Raw genomic sequence first — 24453 nt, 5'->3', positions numbered from 1 at the left:
AATTCCAGGACATGTTAAGGTTTGCTTGAACATATGCAGGATTTGACGGTCTACACACGGAAAAATTTGAGAACGTTAAAAACATATGTTTTGACAGAGCGCGGAGAAAACTGTGCGACTGTGACACTGTTGCATTCATTTGTTGCAGTTTATGTGACATACTCTTATGTTTTCATCACTTTTTTGGCAGTGATTATCACATCCACAAGAAAACCGAAATCGAGCAAGGTGGAAGAATCTTTTTACCCATTCGCCAAGTGTGCAAGTTAGGTGGGTCGACAACATATTCCTGTCATGTGACGCACATGCCGTCACCAGTGTCGTATACAATATATCAGACGTGTTTTCCTGGATCAAATGTTTTCGGTTCCCATTGGAGAGGCACGTCCTTTCGTCTACTAGTCGCACGGTTTTGCGGTGCGGTCGCAAAACACAGACACTAAACTTATTGCAATGAACAGAGACGTCAATGAACGAACGGACAGATCACAACTTGCAAAAATAAAGTAAGTAAACTTTTCACTTGAGGGAAGACTTGGACCAAAGACCTCTCGCTCCGCAGCTGCCCACGCTAACCACGAGACCACGGCGCTCCCGTACCCACACCTTCTTGATATTGCCTATGATGCTTATGGACTACTCAGCTTGTATATTTTGCTTATTTTTTCATAGTTCCACACAACTTCTTCCTGTTTTCTCGACTGATCTGTGTTCAGTTTTTCAAGGCCTACCAACTGTGCCAAATTATAACTAAATCTGAGGGGGGTGTGATGGGGAGGTTCCCTTGTGAGTGAACACTGCGGAATGAAGTACGTGCTATTGATGTTTGTAGTGTGGGGGAACCATGCAAAAGACCGTTTGTCACAGCGACACACGTAACTGCACGTCTCCTGCTTGAACGGGTAGGGGGGGGGGGGGGGGAGGCTGGCGTGTAGTGTAGGTGGGATGTGTCGCCGTTTCGCATCTGCTTTTTTTTTTTTTTTTTCTTCGGGTAATGCGAGACGTCTATCGCAGCGACAACCCACTGAGGCGTTCAAGCTGTGTAGTGCGGAGGCTCTGATTAAGTCCACTCTGTCACGTTTTGGGGCTGGTTTTTGTGCCATCACTGGGGCCCATTCATTCAGTTTAGCGTAAACATTATCAGGATGACATCACTTAACACTTCCGGGCTGAGAGGCCGTCCTCCATACATAAAATTCTGCCCTGCGGAGGGCATCCCCGAGGACAATCGGCGAACTGCAACGAGAGCGCAAGTGACCGCCGTATACATAAGCCCTAGGGCCTAGACAGACAACCAGGACGGACAAGTATCGACACCAATCTAAGGGGAAAAGTGTTCTTACAATTCGTCAGTAAGGTCACTGATCGCATTGGAAAAATTTTAAGCAAGGTTGGTTGGTTGGTTTTGGGGAAGGAGACCAGACGGCGAGGTCATCCGTCTCATCGGATTAGGGAAGGAAGTCGGCCGTGCCCTTTGAAAGGAACCATCCCGGCATTTGCCTGGAGCGATTTAGGGAAATCACGGAAAACCTAAATCAGGATGGCCGGACGCGGGATTGAACCGTCGTCCTCCCGAATGCGAGTCCAGTGTGTAACCACTGCGCCACCTCGCTAAAAATCCGTTCCGGTTCCGGGAATCGAACCCTGGCCTCCTTTTTAAGCAACTACGATGTGGCACTGTTTTCAGACCCACCACGAAAATAAAAGAATGTGTAGTATCTGTAAAAGATAAACGACATCCTCTAGCTACACCAGGTGTCTATCCAATTCCGTGCACTTGTGGAAAGCTCTCAATAGGCACAACAAAAAGAAGCGTCAACACCCGTCTGGGTGAACATAAAAGGAACTGCTGCCTCGGACATATTGATAAATCGGCTGTAGCGGAACATGTGTTTCAGGAAAGTGATCATGCAATAAAGTTTAGCGAGACGAGCGTCATAGCAAAAACGTCGCATTATTATTCGCGAATGTACAGAGAGGCCATTGAGATTGCCAAACGCTGCAATAATTTTAATAGAAAAGATGAAGGTATTGAGCTGGATAAGATATGGATGCCAACATTGCAGCAACAGCGTGACAATCGATTAATTTCAATTGAGAAAGCTGGCAATATCAGAGATCACAGCACAGCCGACGTCACTGACAGCGGCGCCCTCTGGATGGCTTATATATACGGCGCTCACTCGCGCTCTCGTCGCAGTTCGCCGATTGTCCTCTGAGGATGCCTTCCGCCGTCGAAGGCGAAACGTCAGGGGAGAGTCTTATGTATGGACCACGGCATCTCAGCCTGGAAGTGATGACACCACCTGCCGTGAAAGCCCTTCATTCTATGATTATCAAGCCGGCCGATGTGGCCGAGCGGTTCTAGGCGCTTCAGTCTGGAACCGCGCGACCGCTACGGTCGCACGTTCCAATCCTGCCTCGGGCATGGATGTGTGTGATGTCCTTAGGTTAGTTGGGTTTCAGTGGTTCTGAGTTCTAGGAGACTGATGACCTCAGATGTTAAGTCCCATAGTGCTCGGAGCCATTTGACTTTTTATGGTTATCAGGATGTATATTTCATCATTCTCTGTGACAGGACTATTGATAAAATATCGACAAGTACTATTTTTTCCAACAAATGCAGTATGTGCGACATTTTTCTCCACAATATATGAATATATCGATATCGCAGTGGCAGTATCGAGTTCCGATATTTGTATCTTATATTTTTTTCTCCATTTTCGGTAAATATTTGAAATTTTTCTTTTGCGATTCTAGTATAACGAAATATACTTTCATTGTCTGAAGCAGTCTTATTACGTTTTGAGCTTTCATCGCCTCCAATCTTTTTCTTTGACTATGTGAAGCAAGCGTAGGTGGCACAAAGAAGAAATACGAATGAATCGGGAGGGGACGGTGTGAATGGAATAACAAGATTCCCAATGTGAAGAAATAGCAAACTGGTTTACTTAAAAAAAATTTTTTAACGCAGCCAGTGTGCTTTTTTGTCACATCATCATTATCCAAAAATAATTGCTAAAAGTAATGAGCAAAAATCTAAGTAACAAGATCGTTCTCTGCGGTGAACAGAGACGTGTGAGGGGAAGTGCTGACGTAATCGGCGCTCGGCGCTACCAAACAAACTGCGACGTTTAACTTCACCATGCAATTTTGACACTATAAGTATGAAACTTTCCCTTTGAATGTAAAGAATGACTGTGCTGGTTAAACTTGTACGTTACTTGATTTTCAAACTCCAGAGTGAAACTGAACGTACTCAGACATTTCTCTCTTTACTTATTCTGATCATTTCCAAACTGACACACAACACGTTTGCCCAACGGAATCTGACTTTTATAATCCCTAAAAAACAATGGCCCTGACTAACAATAACCTATGTTGTTGTTGTTGTACCTTTCATGAATCACTTACCTCACAAAAATCTTCGTTTCTCGAACTACTGCAATATAACGAGAGCCAATACTGCCAACGAAATAAAAGATTCAAACTACTGAAGGCAGTAACAAATGATAGGCATGTAGTTAGCAAATGAAAGATTTTGATACATCCAGTTTAACAAATTTCTTACGTCCAGGTCGTCCGCTCATAGTAACCTCGCAAAACTCTGCCATCTCTTTCGTCACATCCACCACTGCTCGCGGCTCACTACACTGGCGAATATTCGAACAATGCCAACCAGCCACAGACTGCACAAACACAGTTAGCGATTTTCATACAGAGCACTACGTGGCGTTACCTCAACATTAAAACCTAAACAGCCTAGTCACTATTTCGCTTGCGTTGGCAGGAACGAAAAAACAGGTAAGTCGACGTGAAATGTTACGTACAAATGCGATAAGTGATGAAACCGGACAGCGGATACCTTTCATTGTGCCATTTACATACAGCTGCCATTGCTAGCAAAGCGGTTATTGCCACGCGCGAACGTGCATCGTTTTCCTTTCAGTTCTTGTTCTAAAGGGGACCAGCAGCCAGCTAGCTGCTTGATGGACAGAATATCTGACAATAAATCAAATATAGAGTTCTGAAGCTGGCAGTATATTTACAATGTGCAGCCAATATCTTTATAGGATACACACTGCACCCCGTCTTCAGGCCACAAGAGTCCCATCCGACCGCCGTGTCTTCCTCAGCAGAGGATGCGGAGGGGCGTGTGGTCAGCACATCGCTCTCCCGGTCGTTACGATGGTTTTCTGTGACTGGAGCCGCTACTATTCGGTCGAGTAGCTCCTCAATTGGCATCACGAGGCTGAGTGCGACCTGAGAAATGGCAACAGCGCATGGCGGCCCGGATGGTCACCCATCCAAATGCCGGTCACACCTGGAGGCGCTTAACTTCGGTGATCTGACGGGAACCGGGGTATCCACTGCGGTAAGGCCGTTGCATCTTTATACGATGGTATGTCTACTTTTTTCCTCTGATGTATCGATACATTTTTCCGATATATCGTGCTCCGGTGAGGATAATTTGTGAATATCCATGTATCAGATACACGATACGTTTAGAAACATTATTACTCCTACTCGGTGACGAAGTGCTGCCATTTCTTTGAGATCTTGTGAGTGTGGGGTTGATCTGTTATTCTGTTGTTCTGCACAATGGATTAATCTGACATGTACCCTTTACCCTGTGGCTCCTGCAAGATGGAATTTCCGCCCCCACACTACTACAGAAGACAGACAGACGCTCCTAACGTTCTGAAGGGAAATGCCTGAAAAACTTTCAGCAATAAATATCTGCTGTAAGGCAATAGCACAAAAATTCACAAAATTTCTTACGTAACTAGTGGGATACTTGGGTACTGGAGTAGTGCTAGTTAGTGTAAGGAAAACATGGAACTAACGAAATTTATTATTTATTTTGCAAAAATTCTGAGAAATCACAATGGCACTTTCAGTTATGAATTGAACAAGTTATATCCTGGTTCTTTTCGGAATGTGAAGTTACGTCTCAAGGATAGGATTCACTAATGAAATTTCTATACAAAGTTTAAGATTCTTATTGACTTGGCAGAGTGGCTGAGAGGCACGCCTACTCAACTTGAATAATTATCCTTTAGAATGTTGCTAGGCACGCTCGAGGCTGTCACATGTGAAATGCAGTGAAGTGCACTGTTGTGGAGGAAATATGGGGCTCACAATAGCTGTAGCGCACAATACCGTAAGCTGCGATGACTGCTGTCTGCGCCGCTCACTGCTTACAAATAAGATAAATCTCGTTCTATCTGGATTGACATTCGCCAATCAAACTCTCCCTACGCCTCGATGAAGTCAAGGATTCCTATTCGTCCCTGTCTTACTGTTGGCGTGGTACACTGGTCAGATAAACAGTTAACCGCGATGCCACTCAAAAATTCGCTCGTAGGCATTTAACTATAACTCTGTCCATTCACACCACACAATAAGTGTGGCGCCCAACACTGTAAATGACGCTTAATCGCAAGGACTCAATATAGAGAGTCGCCCTTCGATTCGCTCTCGACAGAGCTGCTCTCCCAGTGAAGTACTGAGGAGAGACTTGTTCCTCGCTCCAAGAGCGACAACGGAACGGGGCCTCTCCACGCCAGATGTGAAGGGGTATATCTTTCGGTCTCTTCCATTATTCCTTCTGCTCAAGGCATCAGAAATATCGTCTGACAATCAGCATTGCTCTTCTAAAACGGAAGAATGACATTTCATTTAAGGCGACCAGTCTGGAAATCTGTAGCTTTGGCGTTTGGCGCTTGCTGTCTCCCTGTGAAAATCTCCGAAACTGCATGCTATGTGTAAAGAATGCATAGGTTGGCCCCTCCCACACAATGTAGCGGAATATGCTTTTAAGCCGAACACGGGGTTGTTCTTCCTTTCCCTTGGACAAACGCTGTCTGCTCTATGGGCGAGATAGATAGGTTGAGTCATCCTCTGAAGGGACCGGCCCCGCAGTGTGCGGTTTGCGTCTCCCAAACTAAAAGCCTCTGTGACCGTCGTGTCTGGAATCTATGTGTGTATGCCAGCCTCGAGTATTTCAACCCCGGTGCGCACTTGTTATTTGCATATCGTTTACATGAATTCATACAACATTGACATCGAGTTTGGGTTCGAATGAAGCATCTTGATGTGCGCAATATGATTGTGAGGGCGGAATACTAAAGCAGTGAAGGTAAGGAGACCATGATGTCTTACATTCTTCATGGTGAGTATGCTGCGGACACTTCCGAAATGACAAGAGCTGTTGTGTTCACGCGGCTGGACGCATACGTTCGTGGTTTGACGACACGTTTGTCAGCAGACTGTAATTCGGCATAAAAGTATGGTACTATTTGGAAGAGCTTGCAATTAGGGAGTTATGTGGCATATGAGAATCAGTGCGTTGCTCCAACTAGGTGCGACGTAACCGAAAAAACTTATGAACTCTCTTCGTCTCCGAATGGACGCTATTATTGATGCTGCTGGAAGTCTTATATGGTATTAACGTCCGTCTCCTTGGCGGAAGCGTGTGTAGTGTGTGTGTGTGTGTGTGTGTGTGTGTGTGAGAGAGAGAGAGAGAGAGAGAGAGAGAGAGAGAGAGAGAGAAGAACCTTCAACATCGCATCCATACGCCCATAAGATGGCCTTTTTCATTCTAATATTCATCGAGTTACAGCTATCCCTCTTGCACCAGATGCGGTAGAAACTGAACAGGTCACACTTCAGAATATTGGTATAAATAATGGCTACGGGGAGCGAAAGGCTATTTACAATTTGTACAGAAACCAGATGGCAGTTATAAGAGTCGAGGGACATGAAAGGGGAGCAGTGGTTGGGAAGGGAGTGAGACAGGGTTGTAGCCTCTCCCTGATGTTATTCAATCTGTATATTGAGCAAGCAGTGAAGGAAACAAAAGAAAAATTCGGAGTAGGTATTAAAATCCATGGAGAAGAAATAAAAACTTTGAGGTTCGCCGATGACATTGTAATTCTGTCGGAGACAGCAAAGGACTTGGAAGAGCAGTTGAACGGAATGGACAGTGTCTTGAAAGGAGGATATAAGATGAACATCAACAGAAGCAAAGCGAGGATAATGGAATGTAGTCGAATTAAGTCGGGTGATGCTGAGGGAATTAGATTAGGAAATGAGGCACTTAAAGTAGTGAAGGAGTTTTGCTATTTGGGGAGCAAAATAACTGCTGATGGTCGAAGTAGAGAGGATATAAAATGTAGACTGGCAATGGCAAGGAAAGCGTTTCTGAAGAAGAGAAATGTGTTAACATCTAGTATAGGTTTGTTGGGAAGTCGTTTCTGAAAGTACTTGTATGGAGTGTAGCCATGTATGGAAGTGAAACGTGGACGATAAATAGTTTGGACAAGAAGAGAATAGAAGCTTTCGAAATGTGGTGCTACAGAAGAATGCTGAAGATTAGATGAGTAGACCAGATAACTAATGAGGAGGTATTGAATAGGATTGGGGAGAAGAAAAGTTTGTGGCATAACTTGACTACAAGAAGGGATCGGTCGGTAGGACATGTTCTGAGGCATCAAGGGATGACCAATTTAGTATTGGAGGGCAGCGTGGAGGGTAAAAATAGTAGAGGAAGACCAAGAGACGAATACACTTAACAGATTCAGAAGGATGTAGGCTGCAGTAGGTATTGGGAGATGAAGAAGCTTGCACAGGATAGAGTGGCATGGAGGGCTGCATCAAACCCGACTGAAGACCACAACAACAACAATGGCTATAGGCCTCAGCTGGTAAGACAGATGTATAATAAGAAAATAAATAAAAATAATATTACGTCTTCCAGTCTAGGGGATGCGCTAAATGACAAACAGGTGGCAACGATATCCATCCCTTACATAGGCAATGTAAGTTACTGATTGGGGCGTTTACTCAGAGCCCATAATTTCAGAGTCTCCTATTCTATTAATAATAGTTCACATAGGAATTTAATTCACTCCTTGCAGTGTAACAGCGATAAACTTTACCAATCAGGAGTATATAAAATTACATGCGGGGATTGTCCAAAATTTTACATCGGGCAAACGGGGCGAGGTCCGGGTCACAGGTGTAAAGAGCATATTCCTACTAGAAGTAGTGACGGTACTAAGGGCTCTACTTATGCGGAACACCTTGTGCTAACGGCTCATGCGCCGAGCCCTCCAGTTAATATCGAGTTACTTCGTGCCGAGGTTAAGGGCTTAAAACTGGATGTTTTGGAAGAAATGCAGATCTTTAAGCATCTGCAGCATGTTAAAGACAATACCCTCAATGACCAACTCGTACTAAGAAATAAAATTTTTTTTGAAGGTTTCGCGACTTTACTTTGTTCTTCATACATGTAAATCTGATGCTGGGGATTTTCACATGCGCCGCGCTGATTGGCGAGCGCGGTTGGTCAAGCTGTTCATCTTCTTTCTTTTTATCCTCATTTTTCTTTTACGATGATTGTGATTTTAGCCCGTTGAACACCTCACGTTTTATGCCTGTATCTTTCTTACCACCACGTCTTTAGATTACGTCCCCTCAGCCCCCCCCCTCCCCCCCCCGCCCACGGCTAACTACTGGCTTTAGGTATAGTTTCTAAGAGTTCCTCCTGTTGTCATAGGTAGCTTAGTATACAGGGTGTTACAAAAAGGTAGGGCCAAACTTTCAGGAAACATTCCTCACACACGAAGAAAGAAAATATGTTATGTGGACATGTGTCCGGAAACGCTTACTTTCCATGTTAGAGCTCATTTTATTAATTCTCTTGAAAACACGTTAATCATCGAATGGAAACACACAGCAACAGAATGTACCAGCGTGACTACAAACACTTTGTTACAGGAAACGTTCAAAATGTCCTCCGTTCACGAGGATACGTGCATCCACCCTCCGTCGCACGGAATCCCTGATGCGCTGACGCAGCCCTGGAGAATGGCGTATTGTATCACAGCCGTCCACAATACGAGCACGAAGAGTCTCTACATTTGGTACCGGGGTTGCGTAGACAAGAGCTTTCAAATACCCCCATAAATGAAAGTCAAGAGGGTTGAGGTCAGGAGAGCGTGGAGGCCACGGAATTGGTCCGCCTCTACCAATCCGTCGGTCACCGAATCTGTTGTTGAGAAGCGTACGAACACTTCGACTGAAATGTGCAGGAGCTCCATCGTGCACGAACCACATGTTGTGTCGTACTTATAAAGGCACATGTTCTAGCAGAACAGGTAGAGTATCCCGTATGAAATCATGATAACGTGCTCCATTTTGAGTAGGTGGAAGAACATGGGGCCGAATCGAGACATCACCAACAATGCCTGCCCAAATGTTCACAGAAAATCTGTGTTGATGACGTGCTTGCACAATTGCGTGCGGATTCTCGTCAGCCCACAAATGTTGATTGTGAAAATGTACAATTTGGCATGAAGCCTCATCTGTAAAGAGAACATTTGCACTGAAATGAGGATTGACACATTGTCGAATGAACCATTCGCAGAAGTGTACCCGTGGAGGCCAAACAGCTGCTGATAGTGCCTGCACACGCTGTACACGGTACGGAAAAAACTGGTTCTCCCGTAGCACTCTCCATACAGTGACGTGGTCAACGTTACCTTGTACAGCAGCAACTTCTCTGACGCTGACATTAGGGTTATCGTCAACTGCACGAGGAATTAATTGCCTCGTCCATTGCAGGTGTCCTCGTCGGTCTAGGTCTTCCCCAGTCGCGAGTCACAGGCTGGAATGTTCCGTGCTCCCTAAGACGCCGATCAATTGCTTCGAACGTCTTCCTGTCGGGACACCTTCGTTCTGGAAATCTGTCTCGATACAAACGTACCGCGCCACGGCTATTGCCCCGTCCTAATACATACATCAAATGGGCATCTGCCAACTCCGCATTTGTAAACATTGCACTGACTGCAAAACCACGTTCGTGATGAACACTAACCTGTTGATGCTACGTACTGATGTGCTTGATGCTAGAACTGTAGAGCAATGAGTCGCATGTCAACACAAGCACCGAAGTCAACATTACCTTCCTTCAATTGGGCCAACTGGCGGTGAATCGAGGAAGTACAGTACATACTGACGAAACTAAAATCAGCTCTAACATGGAAATGAAGCGTTTCCGGACACATGTCCACATAACTTCTTTATTTGTGTGTGAGGAATGTTTCCTGAAAGTTTGGCCGTACCTTTTTGTAACACCCTGTATAAGTTTCTGTACTAGAATAAGCAACCGTGTGCGGTTATTTTTATGTTTCGTCTCCTATTTAGCTCGTCTCTTGTTCTATTAATTCCTTTTTTTGATATACGTTGATCCACGGTTGGGAATATATGGGCTATTTAGCCACGACCCATGGATAAACTTTTTCGTATTCGTATTCGTATGCGCATGCGCATTCAAGGAACTTCCCTTGTCCTGCGCATGTGCATAGGTAGCGGGTCAGGCTGGTAAGTGAGCGACCGTTTGCAGCTGCAGTTTATGGCGGGTCATGGCCCATCTAACATAGGCCGGTGTGAGGTGGAGAGTACACCATTAAGTTAAGTAGTGGTTTCGCTTTGTACATATGTACTGTTTGTGTTTTCCTTTTCGTTCATAAATGTATAGCTGTGGTGTTCTTTGAATTATTGACAAAGGTCTTCTTAGCCACTTGTGGGTTTTATTGTTGTTCTGAAGAAGGCGTAGTTATCTACGCCGAAACCTGGGTTAACACTTAACACTAGGTGCGTTTTTCGCAATCGAGGCGGGTTTTTAGTTTTTTAATATACTTCTACGAGAGGCGTTCAATAACTCCAAATCAGGTTCGTTTTATTCAGTACACCACATTACTACCCCCTCTTCTGGCTACAAAACCCTACTTTCCAACATAATCTCTGTTCAATGCGACGGCCTCACACCACCGTATTGTAGGGCCTGTTAACTCGCATTGTCGACGTCGAAGTTACTGCATCAGTGACCTCCCCATCATCCACATAACTGCTTCCTCCAGAGCGCATCGTTCATTGGGCCAAACAGAAGTCGGAAGGTGCGCGATCCGGGGTGTAGAGTGGATGAGGAATAACAGTCCAGTAAAGCTGTCTTGGGTGCGCAGACGTGTGTGAGGCATTGCGCTGTCATGGACAAGGCGAAGTTCGTTTGTATTTTTGTGGCGATGAACAAGCTGAACTCGTTTCTTCAGTTTCCTGGCGGTAACACAATTCTCTTCAGAGCTGATCGTTGCACCTTGCGGGGGAACATCGAACAGGATAACCCCTTCAGATTCCCAAAAGACCTTCGCCATGACTTTACTGGCCGAGGGTGTGGCGCCACTCGATGGATTCATGTTTTGTTTCCTGTTCTAAGTAATGAACGCAGGTTTCATCGCCTTTGACGATGTTCGACAGAAACTGTCACAATCAGCAATGCAAGGCGCAAGAAGTTGCCCAGAGACTGTCCTTTGTTGCTGTTTACGGTCTTCTCTTAGGCAGCAAGGAATCCAGCAGCCACACCTGTGGGTACCACAACTCACGAACAAGTGTGTGAGCACAACCAACAGAGACGTCCAGTTGAGCAGCGAGATGTTTGATTGCGATCCATCGATCATCTCGAATGAGGGTGTCCGCACGTTCCAACATTGCAGGTGTCACATCCCTGTGCGGCTGGTCGGCACGCGGGACGTCAGGCACGTTTGGGCGACCTTTCTGTGACTCCCCGCCCGACGACTCACCGTGCTTTTGTTCACTGCCAGGGCTCCATAGCGATTCTGCACGCTCCTACAAATATCTGCGATGCTCTGGTTTTCTGCCGAAGGAAACTCAGTGACAGGTCTAGGGCCGGCGGCTGTGTCCGAGCGGTTCTAGGCGCTTCAGCCCGGAACTGCACTGCTGCTACGGTCGCAGGTTCGAATCCTGCCTCGGGTATCGATGTGTTCCATGTCCTTAGGTTACTTAGGTTTAAGTAGTTCTATGTCTAGGGGACTGATGATCTCAGATGTTAACTCACATAGTGCTCAGCGCAATTTGAAACTTTTTTTTTAACAGCTCTCTGTTTGTAACACATCTCTCTTACAGACTCCATTTTGAATGCTGCGTATAGCGCCGGCGCCCATCGGAACTTCATGTATAGTTGTTGAAGCGGGAACACTCGAAGATGTCTCACAGCAAGTTCCGCATTATTTCAAATGTGTTGCATTACTTAGTAGACGACCCTGGTATATACAGGGTGTTCCATTCAAAGTGGCCAGGCCAAATATCTCACAAAAGAAGCGTCAAAAGAAAAAACTACGAAGAACGAAACTCGTCTGGCTTGAAGGGGGAAACCAGATGGCGCTGTGGTTAGACCGCTAGATGGCGCTGCCAGAGGTAAAAACGGAAAATGGGAAACCCCGTTTTTTTAATTACATATTCGTGTAGTACGTAAAGAAATATGAAAGTTTTAGTTGGACGACTGTTTTCGCTTTGTGATAGATGGTGCTGTAATAGTCACAAACATATGGCTCACAATTTTAGACGAACGTTTGGAAACAGGTAGGTTTTTCTAAAATAAAATACAGAACGTAGGTACATTTGAACATTTTATTTCGGTTGTTCCAATGTGATACATGCACCTCTGTGAACTTATCATTTTCTGAGAACGCATGCTGTTGCAGCGTGATTACCTGTAAATACCACATTAATGCAATAAATGCTCAAAATGATGTCCGTCAACCTCAGTGCATTCGGCAATACGTGTAACGACATTCCTCTCAACAGCGAGTAGTTCGCCTTCCGTAATGTTCTCACATGCATTGACAATGCGCTGACGCATGTTGTCAGGCGCTGTCGGTGGATCACGATGGCAAATATCCTCCAACTTTCCCCACAGAGAGAAATCCGGGGACGTCAGATCCTGTGAACGTGCGGGCCACGGTATTGTGCTTCGACGACCAATCCACCTGTCACGAAATATGCTATTCAGTACCGCTTCAACCGCACGTGAGCTATGTGGCGGACATCCATCATGTTGGAAGTATATCGCCATTCTGTCATGCAGTGAAACATCTTGTAATAACATCGGTAGACCATTACGTAGGAAATCAGCATACATTGCACCATTTAGATTGCCATCGATAAAATGGGGGCCAATTATCGTTCCTCCCATAATGCCGCACCATACATTAACCCGCCAAGGTCGCTGATGTTACACTTGTCGCAGCCACCGTGGATTTTCCGTTGCCCAATAGTGCATATTATGCCGGTTTACTTTACCGCTGTTGGTAAATGACGCTTCGTGGCTAAATAGAACGCGTGCAAAAAATCTGTCACCGTCCCGTAATTTCTCTTCTGCCCAGTGGCAGAACTGTACACGACGTTCAAAGTCGTCGCCATGCAATTCCTGGTGCATACAAATACGGTACGGGTGCAATCGATGTTGATGTAGCATTCTCGACACCGACGTTTTTGAGATTACCGATTCTCGCGCAATTTGTCTGCTACCAATGTGCGGATTAGCCGCGACAGCAGCTAAAACACCTACTTAGGCATCATCATTTGTTGCAGGTCGTGGTTGACTTTTCACATGTGGCTGAACACTTCCTGTTTCCTTAAATAACGTAACTATCCGGCGAACGGTCCGGGCACTTGGATGATGTCGTCCAGGATACCGAGCAGCATACACATCACACGCCCGTTGGGCATTTTGATCACAATAGCCGTACATCAACACGATATCGACCTTTTCCGCATTTGGTAAACGGTCCATTTTAACACGGGTAATGTATCACGAAGCAAATACTGTCCGCACTGGCGGAATGTTACGTGATACCACGTACTTGTATGTTTGTGACTATTGCAGCGCCATCACAAAGCGAGAAAGTGGTCCAACTGGAATTTCTATATTTCTTTACGTACTACACGAATATGTGATACAAAATGGGGGTTGTAGCGACCATTTTTTCTATCCCTACTTCCGTATCTTGCATAAAAGTAGGAATGTTAATTTATCGATACATTGACTGGTATTGAGGGGTTTTGTTTTATCCCGGCTAGTTCTTAAATTAACCCCAGTGAGTCACTACGCGTATTGTCTTCCCAGTTCTGAAGGAAAAAATCATAAGTAAATTAATACTAGTGTTTACAATAGATTCTCGTTCACTTGTTTCAGTTACTAGTCCGCAGTTTATTCTTGGTGAAAATTACGTAACCTAATTATTTATCAACCTAAATCGAAGTAAAGTTCAAGACGAATAGTCAGTTTCAAATTAACACGTTATTTTATTTAACAATAATTATTAATAAATCGGTTCATTCACACGATCGCATTCAAAGGGGTTCTTTGAATAAGTATCTAATCTGAATCCCGTCAATATCAGAGATACTAAACAATGTTCTGTCACTTTCGATAAAAAGATTGTTCCCGTTTAATATCCATAAACTGTCACGAATTATGATTACTAGTCGCGTGAAGTAAAGCTTTTCCACTATCACAATACAAAGTCCGAATATGTCCAAAAATCGTTAATTCCGTAAAATATTTAAATCTTCACACGAAGTGACGTTAAAGTCAGAGAGATTATTGATCACCTCCCCGTTCCTCTAATATGACAAACGTTCTAATTCTGTTCTGAAATTAATGCTTCCCAAAAAACAATCTCATCGCGATTTATTGTTGCGCCCTGGTTTAATAAAGCTCCTATTGTTGCTTCCTAAAGCTGTACGTCCTAATTGACTTCAAACAGACTAGAGGATAGAGACTGGAGTATCATAATTGCATTGTATGTCTATTTATAGTTTAGTAAACGCTATCTTTGGTGTTCAAGACCTGCGTTCTGTGACTATAATATTGATTTTCTCATATATAAGAATAACAAATAATTTAACTATTTCTATCGTGTTTCCCCCCTCCCATGCTTCCAAAATGTATGATTAAAATTCTTTTCTTTTTCTGTTATTTTTCTACTCTAGATTTCCCTCTATTTGTCTCTTATTTCTATTTCGTAAATTACTACTTGTGGAGGGGCTTGGGACATTTTATGAATTTATATTTCCAGGGCATGGGAGCTAATTTGGGAGCTATTTCGCTTTATTAACACCGAGAGGCGTTGTAGGTGTTACAGGGTTCCTGTTTAAAAACAACCGCAGTTGATATCCGTTTGACCTATGGCAGCGCCATCTAGCGGGCCAACCATAGCGCCATCTGGTTTCCCCCTTCAAGCTAGACGAGTTTCGTTCTTTGTAGTTTCTTCGTTTGACGCTTATTTCGTGAGATATTTGGCCCGGTCACGATCAGTGGACCACCGTGTATATAGTGCGTGAGAGCAGAGCTGTGAATACATGAGGAGTGAGTGAGCGACCTGTGTGTGGGTCCCAGCTGCTCGGCAGGGTGGGGTATTTGTGTTCACTGCTGCAGATTGTTTCTTTTTGTCTCCGGCAGGTTGGCAGCCCGGTGAAGCGTGGTCGGCGGCGAGCGATGCGTGAGCTGCACGCACCCACTGCGACACGCAGGCGTCCGCCGCCAACAGGTGAGTGCGTGCCCGCACAGCACGGTCCTCAAGTTGCGCGCTGCTACAGTGTGTTACCCAATCAGAGGACGCTTTTTACGTGTCGGCTAATAAGGATGTTTGGTACTGTTATCAGAATCCATTCGAAAACTGGTTTAGCAATCTTTATACACTCCTGGAAATTGAAATAAGAACACCGTGAATTCATTGTCCCAGGAAGGGGAAACTTTATTGACACATTCCTGGGGTCAGATACATCACATGATCACACTGACAGAACCACAGGCACATAGACACAGGCAACAGAGCATGCACAATGTCGGCACTAGTACAGTGTATATCCACCTTTCGCAGCAATGCAGGCTGCTATTCTCCCATGGAGACGATCGTAGAGATGCTGGATGTAGTCCTGTGGAACGGCTGGCCATGCCATTTCCACCTGGCGCCTCAGTTGGACCAGCGTTCGTGCTGGACGTGCAGACCGCGTGAGACGACGCTTCATCCAGTCCCAAACATGTTCAATGGGCGACAGATCCGGAGATCTTGCTGGCCAGGGTAGTTGACTTACACCTTCTAGAGCACGTTGGGTGGCACGGGATACATGCGGACGTGCATTGTCCTGTTGGAACAGCAAGTTCCCTTGCCGGTCTAGGAATGGTAGAACGATGGGTTCGATGACGGTTTGGATGTACCGTGCACTATTCAGCGTCCCCTCGACGATCACCAGTGGTGTACGGCCAGTGTAGGAGATTGCTCCCCACACCATGATGCCGGGTGTTGGCCCTGTGTGCCTCGGTCGTATGCAGTCCTGATTGTGGCGCTCACCTGCACGGCGCCAAACACGCATACGACCATCATTGGCACTAAGGCAGAAGCGACTCTCATCGCTGAAGACGACACGTCTCCATTCGTCCATCCATTCACGCCTGTCGCGACACCACTGGAGGCGGGCTGCACGATGTTGGGGCGTGAGCGGAAGACGGCCTAACGGTGTGCGGGACCGTAGCCCAGCTTCATGGAGACGGTTGCGAATGGTCCTCGCCGATACCCCAGGAGCAACAGTGTCCCTAATTTGCTGGGAAGTGGCGGTGCGGTCCCCTACGGCACTGCGTAGGATCCTACGGTCTTGGCGTGCATCCGTGCGTCGCTGCGGTCCGGTCCCAGGTCGACGGGCATGTGCACCTTCCGCCGACCACTGGCGACAACATCGATGTACTGTGGAGACCTCACGCCCCACGTGTTGAGCAATTCGGCGGTACGTCCACCCGGCCTCCCGCATGCCCACTATACGCCCTCGCTCAAAGTCCGTCAACTGCACATACGGTTCACGCCCACGCTGTCGCGGCGTGCTACCAGTGTTAAAGACTGCGATGGAGCTCCGTATGCCACGGCAAACTGGCTGACACTGACGGCGGCGGTGCACAAATGCTGCGCAGCTAGCGCCATTCGACGGCCAACACCGCGGTTCCTGGTGTGTCCGCTGTGCCGTGCGTGTGATCATTGCTTGTACAGCCCTCTCGCAGTGTCCGGAGCAAGTATGGTGGGTCTGACACAGCGGTGTCAATGTGTTCTTTTTTCCATTTCCAGGAGTGTATAACGGTGTTGTTGTTGCTTTCTAGAATTATGCGACGATCTGACAAATGTGTCTTCGACTACAATTGTCACATGATATGACCATCATACCATTGGAGGCTACTAATCCATACTGTAACGCTACCATTCGATAATTTACAAACAGTTTATATCCATTACCATTAATATATGTTCAACTTTTAAAACAGCAGGTGATTTGATAGGTAGAAATTGGCAATGCAAATCGCCAAGAGGAAAAAAAAAATCGAATGGTTACATATTGAGATAAATTATGAAAATACTCTTAAAAACAAAGATAACACCGTCTGAACAGAGCTGGATGGTCCAACGGTACCGACCGGTCGCCGTGTCATCCTCAGCCTTTAGATGTTGAAACGTCCCCTTAGAAAAATTAATCAATTACTGTGCTGGTAAACCCCTTACGTTATTTGATTCTCAAACAGCTGAGCAAAACTGAACGTACTCAGACATTTCTCTCTTTACTTTTTCTGATCATCACTAAACTGACACAATATTTTTAGCGTAACGCAATGTGACTTTCAGTAATCCCTACAAAAGAATGGCCCTGACTAACAATAACCTATACCTTTCAAGAATCACTTACCTCACAAAAATCTTCGTTACTCGAACTACTGCAATACAGCGAGCGCCAGTACTGCCAGCTAAATAAAAGATTCAAACTACTGAAGGTACTAACTACTGATAGGCATAGTTAGCAAATGAAAGATTTTGATAGAGAACAAACAATGTATTTATCTTAATAGTGTTCAAAAGTTATAATATGTATATCAGTTCGTGATATCCAGTCTTACAAATTTACTGTCTCTGACGGACACACGTCCAGATCATCCGCTCTCAAAACTCCGCCATCTCTCTCCCCCACATCCACCACCGCTGGCGGCTCACCTTCAACTGCGCAACGCTACGCGCTGTTCACATCCAACTGCCCAGCACTACAATAGCGAATATTACAACAGTTAGTCCAACCAGCCACAGACTGCACACAGCACAGCCAGTGAATTTCATACAGAGCGCTACGTGGCGTTACCAATATAAAAACCTAAACAGCCTACTTACAATGTCATTGAGTGCGGATATGGCGTCGAATGTGGTCAGCACACTACTCTCCCGCCTGTTGTGAGTTTTTTTAACAAGTGGCGCTTCTTCTCAGTCAAGTACACTGTGGGATCAGAAGTATCGTGACACCCCCAAAAACATACGGTTTTCATATGAGGTGCATTGTGCTGCCACGTAATGCTAGGTACCCCATATCAGTGACCTCAGTAGTCATTAGACTTCGTGAGAGAGCAGAAAGGGACGCTCCGCGGAACTCACGTACTTTGAACGTGGTCAGGTGATTGGGTGTCCGGATTTGCCGTGCGGTTCTAGGCGCTACAGTCTGGAGCCGAGCGGCCGCTCCGGTCGCAGGTTCGAATCCTGCCTCGGGCATGGATGTGTGTGATGTCCTTCGGTTAGTTAGGTTTAAGTAGTTCTAAGTTCTAGGCGACTGATGACCTCAGAAGTTAAGTCACATAGTGCTCAGAGCCATTTGAACCATTTGATTCGGTGTCACTTGTGTCATATGTCTGTAGGAGAAATTTCCACACTCCTAAGCATCCCTAGGTCCACTGTTTCCAATATGATAGTGAAGTGGAAAGGTGAAGGGACACTTACAGCACAAAACCGTACTGGCCGACCTCGTTTGTTGACTGAAAGAGACCGCCGACAGTTGAAGAGGGTCGTAATGTGTAATAGACAGATATCTATCCAGACCATGAACAGGAATTCCAAACTCCATCAGCATCCACTGCAAGTACTATCACAGTTAGGCGGGAAGTGAGAAAACTCGGATATCATGGTCGAGCAGCTGATCATAAGCCACACATCACGCCAGTAAATGCGAAACGACGCCTCGCTTGGTCTACGCAGCATAAACGTTGGATTATTGAACACTGGGAAAACGTTGTGTGGAGTGACGAATCACGGTACACAATGTGGCTATCCGATGGCAGGGTGTGGGTATGGCGAATGCCCGGTGACATCATCTGCCAGCGTGTCTAGTGCCAACAGTAAAATTCGGAGGCGGTGGTGTTACGGTGTGGTCGTGTTTTTCATGGAGGGGACTTGCACCCCTTGTTCTTTCGTGTGGCACTACCACAGTACAGGCCTACTTTGATGTTTTAAGCACCTTCTTGCTTCCAAATGTTCAAGAGCAATTCGGGGATAGCGATTGCATCTTTCAACACGATCGAGGACCTTTTCATAGAGCACGGCCTGTGGCGGAGTGGTTACACCACAATAACATCCCTGTAATGGACTGGCCTGCACACAGTCCTGGCCTGAATCCTATAGAACACCTTTAGGGTGTTTTGGAACGCCGACTTTGTGCCAGGCCTCAGCCAGCGATATCGATACCTCTCGTCAGTGCAGCAACTCGTGAAGAATGGGCTGCCATTCCCCAAGAAAACTTGCAGCACCTGGTTGAACGAATGCCTACGAGAGTGGAAGCTGTCAGCTGGCTAAGGCTGGGCCAACACCATATTGAATTCCAGCATTACCGATTGAGGGTGCCACCAACTTGTACGTCATTTTCAGCCAGGTGTCCGGATACTTTTCATCACATAGTGTATTTTTATGGGTCGGTACGTGGATGTGTGTGATGTCAGGTTAGTTAGGTTTAAGTAGTTCTCGGTTTAGGGGACTGATGACCTCAGATGTTAGGTCCCATAGTGCTCAGAGCCATCTGACAACACGACTGCACTTTTACGTTTTTTTAGCTTGTTACCTTTTATCGTTCTGACTTTTCTGAGATGACAGTCTGTCTGAATGGACCACATTTGAAACAAGGGGCTGACGACCTTGGTGTTTGGTCGCTTCAACCCCAATCAACGAACCAATCCATGTCTTCCCCTACAGTTCTTACACTCTACTGCTCGCTCCAGTACCATAAAACACTCACAGACGGTGCAGTATGGCGCAGAGAAAATGCTTAACAGACTCTCTGCGGTGGAGGGACATAAGAAGAATGGAAGCAGCAGTCTCAAACTGATGTGGTCCGATGGCTGAATGTGAATCGTTGTTCTCGGTTCGGCGACAGTTTATAGAGACCGAACCAGTGTCCGAAGACCGGGGCAGGGCCGACCAAGTGTTACATCAGAAAGAGAGGCCCGTTATCTGGCTGTAAGGGCGCGACGGTACCGCCTCAGTACTGCACGGCAACTGGCGTCTGACCTCGCAGCATCCCCTGGACGTGTTGTATCGAGGCAAACTGTGTACAGAAGGCTTCGACAGAGCTACCTTCATTGTCGGATACCTGCTGTATGTGTACCTCTGACGCTTCTTCACAGAATGGAACGTCTAGAGTGGAGTCGTCAACATGCCACCTGGACAGGCGAACAGCGGGCAAACGTTCTTTTCGTAGATGAGTACCGATTTGGTCTGGAGAGTGATTCTCGACAGATCCGCATCTGAAGGGAATGTGCAACACGATTTCGAGACCCGGACATTGCGGAAAGAGGCCAATATCGAGTATGATCACTAATCATATGGGCAGGGACTATGTTGACCACACGAACACCTCTTCATGAAATTGTACAGGTGAAAGGGAAAGGTTTAACTGCTGTCAGGTATTGGGACCTCAGAAAAATGGTTCAAATGGCTCTGAGTACTATGGGACTTAACTTCTAAGGTCAACAATCCCCTAAAACATAGAACTGCTTAAACCTAAGTAACCTAAGGACATCACACACATCCATGCCGGAGGCAGGATTCGAACCTGTGACCGTAGCGGTCGCGAGGTTCCAGACTGTAGCGCCTGGAACCGCTCGGCCACCCCGGCCGCCCATTGGGACCTCATGTAAGGTTGTTGCGAGGTGGTGCGGGACCGGATTTCGTATTGGTGGACGATAACGATCGATCTCCTACAGCAGGAGCGGTTGATGTTTTCTTGGAGAAGCGAGATACTGCACGCATGGCTCTCTCGATTTGAGTCCCATAGAGCATATCTGGAATGTACCAGGGAGGCGGGTTGCATCAACATCCACCAACCTCTCTCCAGCTCCGCAGATAGAATGGGCTTATAGCCTCAACGTGAGAGTGCTGACATCATTCACAGCATGCTCTGTCGTTGTCCAAGATGCTACCCCAGGCGGGTGTAAAATGAATGTGCGCAACGGAGAATAATAAATGCTGAAATGAAGATTTGGCCCTGTCTGACAACCCCCTGAACCAGATCTTAGGATCTTTTAATTCTATAAATTACAGTCTAAACATAAATGAATGATGAAGGCAACTAATCATACTAAATGATAAACCTTGTTCCTGCTTATATATTTATTGTACACTACTGGCCATTAAAATTGCTGCACCACCAAGCTGACGTGCTACAGACGCGAAATTTAACCGACAGCAAGAAGATGCTGTGATATGCAAATGATTAGCTTTTCAGAGCATTCACACAAGGTTGGCGCCGGTGGTGACACCTACAACGTGCTGACATGAGGAAAGTTTCCAACCGATTTCTCATACACCGGCGTTGCCTGGTGAAACGTTGTTGTGATGCCACGAGTAAGGAGGAGAAATGCGTACCATCACGTTTCCGGCTTTGATAAAGGTCTGATTGTAGCCTATCGCGATTGCGGTTTATCGTATCGCGACATTGCTGCTCGCGTCGGTCGAGATCCAATGACTGTTAGCTGAATATGGAATCGGTGCGTTCAGGAGAATAATACAGAACGCCGTGCTGGATTCCAACGGCCTCGTATCACTAGCAGTTGAGATGACAGGCATCTTATCCGCACGGCTGTAACGGATCGTGCACCCACGTCTCGGTCCCTGAGTCAACAGATGGGGACGTTTGCAAGACAACAACCATCTGCACGAAAAATTCGACGTTTGCAGCAGCACGGACTATCAGCTCGGAGACCGTGGCTGCGATTACCCTTGACGCTGCATCACAGACAGGAGCGCCTGCGATGGTGTACTCGACGACGAACCTGGTTGCAGGAATGTTTACGGCATCACGATGGTCGCATCGGTGTTTGCGACATGTCGGTGAACCCACATTGAAAGCGTGTATTCGTCATCGCCATACTGGCGTATCACCTGGCGTGATGGTATGGGGTGCCATTGGTTACACGTCTCGGTCACCTCTTGTTTGCATTGACGGTACTTTGAACAGTGGACGTTACATTTCAGATGTATCATGACCCGTTGCTCTACCCTTCATTGATCCTTGCGAAACCCTACATTTCAGCAGGATAATACACGATCGCATGTTGCAGGCCCTGTACGGGTCGCTGTGGATACAGGAAATGTTCGACTGCTGCCCTGGCCAGCACATTCTCCAGATCTATCACCAACTGGAAACGTCTGATCAATGGTGGCGGAGCAACTGGCTCGTCACAATACGCCAGTCACTACTCTTGATGAACTGTGGTATCGTGTTGAAGCTGCATGGGCTGCTGTACCTGTACACGCCATCCGACCTTTGTTTGACTCAATGCCCAGGCGTATCGAGACCGTTATTACGGCTAGAGGTGGTTGTTCTGGGTACTGATTATCAGGGTCTATGCACCCAAATTGCGTGAAAATGTAATCACATGTCAGTTCTAGTATAATATACGTGTCCAAAGAATACCCGTTTATCATCTGCATTTCTTATTGGTGAAACAATTTTAATGGGCAGTAGTGTAGATTTAAAAAAAAAACTAACATTACAAAGTTTACATTTGCTAAGTAAAATTACTAATCAGTTGCCTGACTCTGGCCGTTATAATGACTGCGCGGTCTAATATCAATAACGCGAAATGACTGACGTTGTCTACATACCAGGCACTAGAAGACACAACTTTCAAAGATGATCTACGGTGGTGTGGAGCCTCAGTGGAAATAAACTAACGTGATCACAGCTGTTTAGCTTTTATAGCCCTAATAAGCCGAAGCAATTTGCGACATCACCGTATGTTCTGCGTCCGGTGCGTCGAAGTGATGGTTCTCGTACTCGTCTGCGACGATGGAAGAACTCCAGCCACAAATAAACTATTTCAAACACTAGGACGGCAGAAGGCGGTCCTCTGACTAATATACTCTAATGCTGTCTTCTCCTCTCTGTGTTTCACGCGTCTAGCAATATGGGGTGGAGCGCGATCCTGCATAAACATCGTACCTTCCAGCAGGTGTTTATCAGCCAGGCTGGGGATGATGCGATTCTGTAACATATCGGCGTACCTCTCACCCGTCACCGTAGCAGTTACCTGCTGTCCAGCGCCATCCGTCGGATATTTTTTGAACTTTTTTTTTGTTCTAATAAAACCCCATGTCATTCGAAGCATTTGTGTCAATTTTTACCTCTCTATCTACATTATGCCGTGGTTTATTAAGGTTTTCAAATTTATACTGACATTTTGATCACCCGGTATGTGGATGAGTTCTTGTAAGGTGCGAAATTGTAGCCACCTTACAGTTGTAGGGGCTGTATTGCTGCGAGACGTGGTCACATCCCATACAGCCGGCCAGGATGGCCGAGCGGTTCTAGGCGTTACAGTCTGCAACCGCGCGACCGCTACGGTCGCAGGTTCGCATCCTGCCTCGGGTATGGATGCGTGTGATGTCCTTAGGTTAGTTAGGTTTAAGTAGTTCTAAGTTCTAGGGGACTGATGACCTCAGATGTTAAGTCCCATAGTGCTCAGGGCCATTTGAACCATTTGAACCATCCCATACTGAGCACATTAACCAGTTGCCAGAATGTGTGTGCAAATCCGTTATGGTGGAAAAAACGAACAATATTTTTGTCTACCGTTATGTATGTTGCTGTTGATTACGTTCCGTGGTCTCTGCTTTACTATAACCTGTTTATACTGTTTTATGGCAAAATAAACGCAACCTTCGAAAATTTGCTTTAATTTTGGGCTCTAGTGAAATTAAGGACGTGGCCGAGCGCTTCTAGGCGCTGCAGTCCGGAACCGAGCGACTGCTCTGGTCACAGGTTCGAATCCTGCCTCGGACATGGATGTTAGTGATGTCCTTAGTAGAGATGAGCAGACTCGTTCATTCCTGGGAACTAGTTCACTGCTGATCGTTCTTTTTTGGGAACCGTTCATTTTTACTCGTTCACCGTTCATTTGTGCTTGGTATATGGTTCTTATGAAAAACTGAAAACCAGTAGTGTAGGTGACCGAAGGATGGAGAGCACCAAGAGGGGGCACTTGCGTCCCCCCTGTAGAGTTTTTATTCGTTACAGAATTCTTACACACTTTTAGAAGTAATTTCTGTGATTCTGCAGAACCTCTCGTTTAGCCAACCGTAGCCTTGTGTGGCTGATCGCAGGGGAATAATATAGGATGGCGCACGGAAAACCGGCCCCGAGTACAGACTGCTCGCCAATTACGGACGATGTGTTGCCCGTTACGAGCAGATACAACAAACAGACAAACTTGTAATTATTAGGCAGTGAAGAAATAACAAG

The 24453-nt window shown here is 46.1% G+C and overlaps 1 protein-coding gene across 1 annotated transcript in view; it reads left to right on the top strand.

Moving 5' to 3' along the window:
* Positions 1-24453, top strand: part of LOC124719628 (voltage-gated potassium channel subunit beta-2) — a 1342624-nt gene that overhangs the window by 285638 nt on the left and 1032533 nt on the right. Inside the window, exon 2 of the mRNA XM_047244844.1 lies at positions 15329-15416. The gene's annotated coding sequence lies outside the window, so the exon portion shown is untranslated. The remainder of the gene's footprint in view (positions 1-15328; positions 15417-24453) is intronic.

The sequence above is a fragment of the Schistocerca piceifrons genome, chromosome 11 (assembly GCF_021461385.2).
Source record: "Schistocerca piceifrons isolate TAMUIC-IGC-003096 chromosome 11, iqSchPice1.1, whole genome shotgun sequence".
Taxonomy (NCBI): Eukaryota; Metazoa; Arthropoda; class Insecta; order Orthoptera; family Acrididae; genus Schistocerca; species Schistocerca piceifrons.
Note: the sequence above shows the minus strand (reverse complement) of the source record. Positions and strands in the feature narration are given on the sequence as shown.